Here is a 10211-nt window from a genome sequence, read left to right on the forward strand (position 1 = left end):
CGGCAGCCACCGAGTCAGCGGGGCACCACTGGCTGAGTTTACCTGAGTCTGTGAGTCTCAGCCCGAGGAGAGATACTCCCACGTGGGCAGAGGGATCGTCTTCTGAGCAGAGCTAGCTCTCACTGTTCAGTTACTCTTGCCCTTTGCAAAGATGGCCCCTGTAATGGAGTCACCCCCCACAAGGGAGGGGATTCCTGGTTCCTGCTAGAGTCCACCACTCAGTCTCCAGCAAAAAAGATGATAAAAGGATGGATTTATTGGGGAAGTAAAAAGCAAACCGACTGGCCAGAGTCGCAGCCCATACTCGAGACCCTGGAACTGTGACCACGTGTTGCCTTTCAGGCCTGGTTATATAGGCAAACATCACATAGTCAAACCTGCCACACGCAGGTGGCCAATGGGGTTACCACCCTTACAGAGCGTGCTATGTCATATGCAGGTGGCCAATGGAGTTACAGTCTGTCTCCCAGTATCTGTTTGAACCAACCTATTATTCTAGTTAGAATTGTATTTGGTGGGGCTCCCAGGATGCAGGTGAATACGCCTACTCATGGGAGGGCACAGGTTTAACCTTGAACATTCCTTGAACCTTCCACATCTCAAGAGGTCAAGTGCTTTACACAATCTTATCACAGCAAAGGGGAACTTCCCTGGATAGGGCGGGGAGATCTTAGTGAAGATGGAATTGGCTTCTGCTCTCTTTAACTAATCTTGAATGGAGTCAATCTGATACCCCTCCAACAGCCAATGATGGCGCTGGCCAGATCTGACCTCCCTATTACAGCTCTTTCATCCTTGCTTTCCCCAGGCCTGCTTTATTTCCAGTCTGCTCTGGCCAGGTCTATGCCAGAGGCAAAGATGGCACTTTGCTCTGGTGATGGGGGAAGGGCTGCCTTCTGTGGATGTGAGTGAGAATGTCTTTCATGGGGTATTCACACTTTCTCTGCTATTTTGGCCCATTTCATTGTGTATATGTACTACATTTTCTTGATCCACTCATCTACTGAGGGGCATTGGGTTGGTTTCATATTTTAGTTGCAGTGCTCAGCCTGCTATTGGCATCTGTCTGCCGCCGTCTGGAGGATTTCTTCATGGTCGCCACTGTGTGCTTTAGGTGCGCGGGGTGTGGGGCGCTGTGCCAGCGCTAGTGTGGCGGCAGGACACCACCTGGAGCTCAAATCTGTGTTTTCAGGCCAGCAAAGTCGATATTTCCTTTCTGGCCAGAATCCCTGTACTGTTATAACTTACTTGGGCTGTCTTTCTAGGAGTAAAAGTTTCTCTGGGATGGGAAAACTGCGATGTCGGAGGGAGCTTAGCTAGGGCTCTGCTGCTCCTCAGCTGTCTTCCTGGAAGTCACTTTTGAGACCTTTACAGTTAAGTCTTTGAAAAATGTTTCTTAAATTCATGATTTTTTACTTTTAAAATTATGGGTGGAAGTAGTGTTGTGCCAAGTCGTGAAACCACCACCAAGAAGACCACCGAGACTCAGACATTCCGAAATGCAAAAGCAAGGCAAGGCTTTATTTAAGCGAGCTGCAACTTGGGCCTCGTCCTACCCACCGACACAGCGGAGGTTAGGAGGAAGCCCCGAGCTGTGATTACACAGGGCTTATATAGGGAAAGAACAGGGTAACAAGAATCAGGTGTTCAAGCAAGCAAGATTAGGACACAGGTACAAATCTGATTGGCTCAGGGTTCGATTCTAAAATGGGGTTCACGTGGTAAAATGGGGCCGGACTTCAAAGTCTGGCACTTCATTTCCCCCTTTTTCTTTTTGGTACCTTGGGAGCCAATCATGGCTCCATTCTGTCCATTTCAATGGCTTGCATGTCTAGGGGATGATATAGAGGTAAGTCATGGGCCAGTAGGGCCCAATGTAGTAACCAAAGGGCCTGTCACCATTTCTTACAAGTATAGTCTCTGTACCTCTGTTTTGCATTCCTCTAGTTTATCCTGCCTCATCTTCCCAAAAACAACTCTGGTCCCTCGGTTTTAAAGGGGTGCTGATGGGTGAAGATCATCCATCTTCTGTAACTCTTCAGGCTGACTCAGGGGCGTTGAACCTTACCTAGCCAGGAACATATAACCTTAACTTTACCTCTCTCTCTTAACTTTAACTCTCTCTCTCCCGTTCCTGTGTAGGAGCAGACCAGACAACCCCGAATATAGAGTGGACTGGACGGGCGCCCGTTAGAAGGGCCTCCCGGTCCAGTCCTTCAGGTTCACGGTGGTAGTGGGAAGCCTGAGCCCCCTGTGGAGGGCTTGAGGTGTTCTCCAAGTCCTCCAGGACTGCCCATATGAGCGTGTCCACTCCGGCTGGTCCTTCACTACCTACAGGTTCAGATTCAAGTGGCTGGCCTAAACAGAAAACAAAACTACAAATCACACAGACACAGACACACAGAATGAACAGCGCTATTTTCTTACCTTCGGAGTCTGGGGTCTCGGGGTCTCTGGGGCTATCCCGGACGAAACCCCAAATGTTGTGCCAAGTCGCGAAACCACCACCAAGAAGACCACCAAGACTCAGACATTCTGAAATGCAAAAGCAAGGCAAGGCTTTATTTAAGCGAGCTGCATCTCGGCCTCGTCCTACCCACCGACACAGCGGAGGTTAGGAGGGAGCCTCAAGCTACAATTACACACGGCTTCTAAAGGCAAAAAACAAAGTTACAACAATCAGGTGTTCAAGCAGGCAAGATTAGGACACAGGTACAAATCTGATTGGCTCAGGGTTCGAGGCACCCCAGGGGTGGTCAGAGTTAAGCATTCCCAGTGGTTAGAGTTCTAGACCGACTGGGCCCTAATGGGCTTATCCTGGGTCTGCTCACAGGGCCTGCTTATCTCAGGTTCACGTGGTAAAGTGGGGTTCACGTGGTAAAGTGGGGCCTGACTTCAAAGTCTGGCACTTCAGTAATACTGAAGGTACAGGAGTTCAGGGTGCTAGTTGATTATAATGATCCATGTGGTCACTAGTCTTATATGTAATCAGAAAGTATGGGCTTTGTGCTCATTGAGCTAGACCTGCATTCTGAGCTTAGCTGTCATAGATACTGGAACAAGTTCTTTTTTTTTTCATTAATTTATTGTCAGAGTTATGTACAGAGGGGTTATAGTTTCATATGTGGCGCAGTGCATACATTTCTTATCCAACTTGTTACCTCCTCCCTCATTTCCCCCCCACTTCTACCCTCCCTGTTTCCCTCTCCCCCTTGAGTTGTGCAGTTGGTTTATACCAGATAATTTTGTAGGTATTGCTGTTGCCTTGGTTTGTCTTTTTATCCTTTGTCTCTCGATTTTGCTATTCCCTTTCCCTTCCCTAGTTCCAATACACATATATGCAATATCCAGGGCACCAAAATCACAGTGACATCAGAGGTTAAACCACAGGAAAGAAAGACAAAAGAAAAGGGCATATTTTCAAATGGTATGTTGAAAATCACAACAGTGTTAAACCACTTGTTTCCATAACTCGGAGTTTATTTCACTTAGCATCATTTTATGTGTTCATATGTACATAGCTATTGAGCTATTGTGCTCTTCTGCTAGGATAGTCCTAGACGTGTACTAATTATTCCTGATAAGGGAAACCATAAAGTCTGTGTTTCTTTGGGTCTAGCTCACTTCACTTTGTATGATTTTTTTCCATGTCCTTCCATTTCCTTATGAATGTGGCAGTGTCATTCTTTCTGACAGAGGCATAGAATACCACTGTGTATATGAACCACATTTTCTTGATCCACTCATCTACTGAGGGGCATCTGGCTTGGTTCCATATTTTAGCCATTACAAATTGTGCTATGATGAGCATAATTGTGCTGGTGGCTTTAGTGTGATCTTGTAATCTTTTGAGTAGATGCCCAAAAGTGGGGCTTCTTGGTCTTAGGGGAGCTCTATGTTTACCCATACTGCTTCCCAGAGTGGTTGAACAAGTTTACACCCCCACTCACAGTATAGTAGGGTTCCCTTTTGGCCACATCCTCTCCAGCATCTGTTATTATTAGTTTTCTTGATAATGGCCATTCTTATTGGAGTGAGGTGGAATCTCAATGTTGTTTGATTTGCATTTATTTTATGGCCAGTGATTTTGAGCACTTCTTCATGTGTCTCTTGGCCATTCTGGTTTCCTCTTCAGAGAAGTCTCTTTTTATGTCTTTAGCCCATTTGCTGAGGGGGCAGTTGGTTCTTTGAGAATTTGTTTTGGAGGAATTTAATTTTTTTGAGTTGTACATAGATATGAGGCCTTCCTCTGTTTGTTGTATGGCCAGTAAAGATCTCCCAATCTGTGGACTTTCTATGTATCTTGCAAGCTATAGCCTTTGCCATGCAGAAGCCCTGCAGTTTGATGCAATCCCATTTGTCCAACCTTTGTTTGATTTGTTGTGTTTCTGGGTCTTTGTTAAGAAACTTTCATCCTGTACCAAGGAGCCCAGGTGTTTCTCCTATTCCTTCTTGTAAAGTTTCAGGGTATCTGATTATTACCTTAAGGTCTTTGATCCATTTGAATTGATTCTGGTGCAGGGTGGTATATAAGGATCTAGCTTTAGTTTGTTACAGATGTTGAACCAGTTTTGCCAGCACCGTTTGTTGAAGAGGCTGTCTTTCTTCCATCCTATTTTTTTTTTTAGCTCCTTTATCACGATTAAGTAGGCATAGGTCTGTGGGTTAATTTCTGGGTCTTCAGTTCTGTTCCATTGGTCCTCAGACCTGTTCTTGTGCCAATACCAAGCTGTTTTTATTACTATAGCTTTGTAATACAGCTTGAAGTTTGGTACTGAAATTCCTCCAGCACTGTTCTTTCTGCTTAAAATTCTTTTTGCTATTCAGGGTCTTATTTGGAACAAGTTCTTATCTGTATAATTGGAATCATGATAATACTTCATAAAACTGATATGGGGATTAATTCACCAGCTCTTAGTAAGTGCTCAATTAATAGTATATCTTGTCTGGATACTTGATATGTAGCAAAGTACTCTTTTGTGATACTGCTGAACTGGGTAGGATTATTGACAGAAGTTGTCAGAAGTTAAAAGGAATGTCTCAGGAGTAAGAAAACCTTGACTATCTGGAAGTAAGAAAAGATACCGATGATTAAATAAATCTGCTAAAGAATAAGAACAGAAAACCAAGAGTCATGCTTAGTTTTCAGTCCAGTAAGAATACAGATATGACATTTTGATTTTTTTTTTCCATTAATAAGCTCTCCTTTAAATTTATCACAGGCTCTGTTACTGTCAAGGTCCCATCTTCTCCTCAAACCTATTTACAGTTATCAGGAAAAGAGGTTGATATGAACCCAGAAGTCAATGTTCAGGAAGTGGCTGAAGATGATAAAGATGATGGTGTAACAATTATTGGTAAGGAGGCTGCATTTTCCCTTGTATGGACTTGCTACTGTTGGTTTATAAGTAGAAATATGGTATAGTTCACTTCGGTCATAGTCCTTTTGTTCTTTTTCATTCTCACATTTAATGTTGACAATTATCATAGCATGATATAGACAGTTAGTTTGAAAAGACCTGCATAGATTATTTTAGAACCCTCCTTCCTGCTATCCTAGATAAAACTGATTTGAAAAATTGTCTGGAATGGCTGCTTCTAATTCTTGGACTTAACCGGCAACATGTGATGCAAGATTAAAGATAACGTTACATGATTAAATAGAATTTTATTGAACTTATTGGTTTGCTTTTTTAGTACAGCAAACTCTCAGTCCAAAAAGATTCATGTATTTTCCATTACATCCAGCTACACAGATTGTTAATACTATTCTTTTCTTATAGATACAATGTTTTAATAAGCACTATAGTAAATGCTGGTGGATTTTCTATTAAATTCTCACAGAATGGCATCAAGAACACTTAAATTACTCTGTAGGAAGATGCTTATTATTTCATAATTATTATGAAGCTCCTTAAACTACTTGTTTTTATTTATTTGTTATGTCTTGCTGGTTCTGACCAACAAACTCTGCATAAAGAAATGCTCATGCAATAATCTATCATATTTACTATCTCAGTGTCAAATAATTAATATTCCAACACCACCTGAGGTGAGAAATGGGTTTATTGACAAGTATTGTTAGTCTGAAGATCTCTTCCCCAACCTCTGCTTTTATAGGCTCATTGTGGCCCAGGGCTTTTTAAAGAGATACATTCTAAGAGATAGATAGCAAGCAATCAGAAATATGAAGATAAGTACCTTCAGGGCTTTATACCTGTCTTTTGACAGGATTACTGCAAAAGGTCAAACACTCAGACAGTATCATTCAAACACCAGCCAGATCTGCAGTCAATTACAGTCTCCATAGTGTTCTAGAGTTTCCACAGGGTCCTGTGTTTGGACCCTTATTTTCTAAACCAGGAAGGGCCAAATTAAAAAGAGGTCTTTTGTACTCAGTGTACTCAGTGTAGCAATCAAGGTTACAGTTGGATATTGTACTTCATGCCTAGGATTTCAGCTACATGGGAGACAGAAATAGGAGGCTCACAGTTCAAGCCAAATCCATAATACTAGCCTAAATCTGGCCTGAACAAAAGCAGGAAACCCTATCTTAAACACAAGCTAAAACTAAAAGATTCGCTGGGGGTGGGAGGAGAGACATGGCTCAAGTAAGTATAAGACCCCAAGTTCAATTCCCAGTGCTAACAAAAAGAAGGGAAAAATAGATACTGATTAGCAGAGTCTTAGAGTTCTGGAGGGCACTCTGCACAGCTGGACCCCTGGTAGCTCTGGGCATTGTCTCTGAGAGGTATATTAAGGGGTTAGTGTGGAGGGTGCTCATATGAAGAGGCAGCAGTCTTTCTTAGAGCAACTCGTATTTTCTTTTCATCTTTAAACTATTTGGTCCCCAAAAGGCCTCAAGCCTTTATTTATCATGTAGATGAAATAATTGAAGCAACTCAGAAAATCAGAGCAGTTTGGTTTCCCCCACCACCATAAGATTTCCACTCTGAAACTTAATTTTAGAAATAATGAGCAGCTTTATATGTGACTTGTTGTTATAAAGCAGCCGAGCTCAGCTCATCTGGGCCTTCCTCAGAGAGCCTTTGAGGCAGAGAAGCGGAAAGACTACCCTCTATGCTATGAGGTTTGCATTTTTTCTGTAGCATGACTTCTACTGGGTAATTTCTACAAGAAGCCAGGCCAGTAAAATTTAGTCCTCTAGGCTCAGGCTTCCCACAGGATTTTTATGTACCACGCGGTAATTTTATTTATTTATTTCAGTTTTTTTAACTTTATAAACATACTTCAATTGTTTTGCTATTAAAATCTTAAAGTTTAAATTGCTTATTATAAATGTATCAAAAGGAAATTGCCTGGGCTGGGGATATAGCCTAGTGGCAAGAGTGCCTGCCTCGGATACACGAGGCCCTAGGTTCGATTCCCCAGTACCACATATACAGAAAACGGCGGCGCTGTGGCTCAAGTGGCGGAGTGCTAGCCTTGAGCGGGAAGAAGCCAGGGACAGTGCTCAGGCCCGGAATCCAAGGCCAGGACTGGCCAAAAAAAACGAAATTGCCGAAATACTGGCCTTGTATATGTAATATTGCTAAATTCTTTTATTAAATACAGTATGCTATGCTTTCTGAAAGTAGAATTAGTCTTTTGATTTGCATGCCTTTTCTCTTTTCCATTGCTTATTGTACTAGCTATAATTTTAGTATGATGCTCAATAGAAGCCATGAAAGCAAGGATAATGAAGTGAAAAAAATCCCAAGGTATTGCTGGACACTGATGGCTCCTACCTGCAAATCTACCTATTCAGAAAGCTAAGTTCTGGGGGTCACAGTTGAAAACCAGCCCAAGCCAAGTCTGTGAGACTATTCAATTATGCACACACACATACACACACACACACACACACACACACACACACACACACCAGAAGTAAAGCTGTGTCTCAAGTGGTAGAATGTTAGCCTGGAGAAAAAATGCACAAGGCCCTGAGTTCACCCCCCAGACTGGCACACACAAAATAATATTTTTTCAATGTATATCCTACAAAATTAAGAAAAGTGAGGGAAAGGAAAAGGAGTTGGTTGGGAGGGATGGATGAAAATGCTGAAAGAGGAGACATTGATCAAGATGAATTTTACTCATCAACTACTTTATTGAATGGCAACTCCTTTGTACAACTATTGAAAAAACACAAAAATATTTTTTAAAAAGTTCTTAACTAGACACTAGTGGCTTATGTTTATAATCTTAGCTAGTCAAGAGGTTGAGATCTGAAAATCCTGGTTCAAAACCAGCCCAGGTAAGGAAAGTCTGTGAAAGTCTTATCTCCAATTAATTACCAAAGAAGCCAAAATTGGAGCTGTGGCTCAAGTAGTAGAGAGCTAGCCTTGAACATAAAAGCTCAACAGCAGTGCCCAAGCCCTGAGTTCAAGTCCCAGGACTAGCATAAAAGTAAAACAAAGCAAAACATATTGCTAATAATAGCATTGTTTTTATTAAAAGATTCCTTTTTCATCTATTGAAATGATAAATCCATTTATAGAGTGAATTGCACAGGTTGATTTCCTATTGATAAAAAGGATTCATGTGGTCCAGTTTAAATTCTTTGTATGGTGTATCAACTTTGGACACATCTTGCCAGATCCAATTTGTCAAGACTTCATTAAAGTCTTATCTCTGATGAATATTTGCCTGTAGTTTGGTAAGCTATAGTTTTTTTTTTAATTCACTTAGTGTTTTTATTCTTAGTGAGCTATTATTTGAAATCAGATCTTGGCAGCTTTTCAAGTTATGGGCTTAAGTAACCCACTTGCTTCAGCTTCCCACAAAGGTTTATTAAAGGCATGGATTACCAAGCTTTAAGATTATTTTTATGGTAAAAATTAGAAATATATAGTCTATATATTTTATGCTTTTCAGCAGTAATGGAGTTAGAACTCAGGGCCTTCTGATTCCCAAACAGATGACCTACCCTGGAGCCACGCTGCTTGCGTCCATGGTTTTTCTCTCTAGCGTGACTTCTTTCATGACTCAGAAGGTGATGTAGTTGAGTGAAGGCTTTATCACAAGCTTATAGCTTATAGCGAAGCCATGGGCAGAGAGGCCAGACTGAGCATATCTGCACTTTGCCCACTGACAGCACTCCTGCGGCCTGAGGAAGACCATCTGCCTCCTGAGGTTTTACTCAGAGTAAACCATCCGCTACGAGGGGGCGTGTCGGTGGGCGGGGCCGGGGCGGAGCTGTCTTCCAGAGGCGGCGCAGCGGCAGGAAGCTCCCGAGCTTCCCACGGAGTCAGCGACCCCGGAGAAAGCTCCCGGGACTGGGCCGGCCGAGTGGCAGGACTCAGCGTTCTGATTCCGGCGACTTCCGGGCGGCGGAGCTCTGCCCCTCCTTTCTTTTCTCTAGATCAGGTCTCCTTCTGGCTGCGCTGGACCTGCGCACGCGGGGACTTCCGCATCGGGCCCTCCAGCCTCCCGCAGCGTCCCGCAGCGCCCTGGCGGGCAGCAGCCTGGGTGGTAGCGGCGCGCTTGGTGCTCGGCGCCAGCACCTGCTACTGCCATCTACAGGCTGAGGCGGGGCCCGCGGCGAGGCGGCCGGGGGCATCGGCTGAGCCCCTCTGGATCTGCAGGTAAGGCGGGGGGGGGGGGGGGGGGGGGTGGGGGGGTGGGGGGGGGCCTGCCCGGCAGGTGTACGGCAACTGACACCAGGCCTCCCTGGCCAGGGCGGGCCCAGTGGCTCCTCTGAGCTCGCAGTGAAATCAGCGGCCCAGCGGGAGGAGGGCGGGGAGCCCCAGTGGAGAGGGCAATCGCCCCCTGAGAGAGTGGGCAGTCCTGAGCCACCTCCTGGCATCAAAAAGATGGCCCCAAAGTCTTCTGCCTGCTTCAGGCGTCAAAGCAGAGGACTGCCAAAGGCCTGCTGATGGCCTCCTGCTTTAAAGCTTGCTGTGGGTCTTTGTGCTGTGGAAGGGATGCCGGGACTGTGGTGGGGACAGCTGGTGGGAGGGGGTGGGGGGGGGGGCTAGAGCCAAGGATGAAATTCTACTTGTGCCAGCATGGGGGCTGTTCTGCCTGCAGTTTATCCCGCCTGGGGGGGAGGGGGAGGGAGAGAGATGCTGGAAACTGGAACTATTGAGAGAGAGAGACAGAGAGAGACAAAGAGACAGAGACAGAGACTGAGAAGAGAGGGAAGGAGGAGGAAGACCAGGAGGGGGAGGGGGAGGAGGGGGGAGAGGAAGGAGAGGAAGAGGAGG

At 44.5% G+C, this 10211-nt stretch overlaps 1 long non-coding RNA gene across 1 annotated transcript in view; it reads left to right on the top strand.

Annotated features, from left to right (window-relative positions):
* The window catches only part of LOC125344729, a 31646-nt gene extending 22238 nt beyond the window's left edge, over positions 1–9408 (top strand). Inside the window, exons 5-6 of the long non-coding RNA XR_007209624.1 lie at positions 5223–5357; positions 9368–9408. This is a non-coding gene — a long non-coding RNA (uncharacterized LOC125344729). The remainder of the gene's footprint in view (positions 1–5222; positions 5358–9367) is intronic.
* The last annotated feature ends 803 nt before the right edge of the window (positions 9409–10211 follow it).

Source organism: Perognathus longimembris, unplaced genomic scaffold (assembly GCF_023159225.1).
Source record: "Perognathus longimembris pacificus isolate PPM17 unplaced genomic scaffold, ASM2315922v1 HiC_scaffold_4067, whole genome shotgun sequence".
NCBI classification, from domain to species: Eukaryota; Metazoa; Chordata; class Mammalia; order Rodentia; family Heteromyidae; genus Perognathus; species Perognathus longimembris.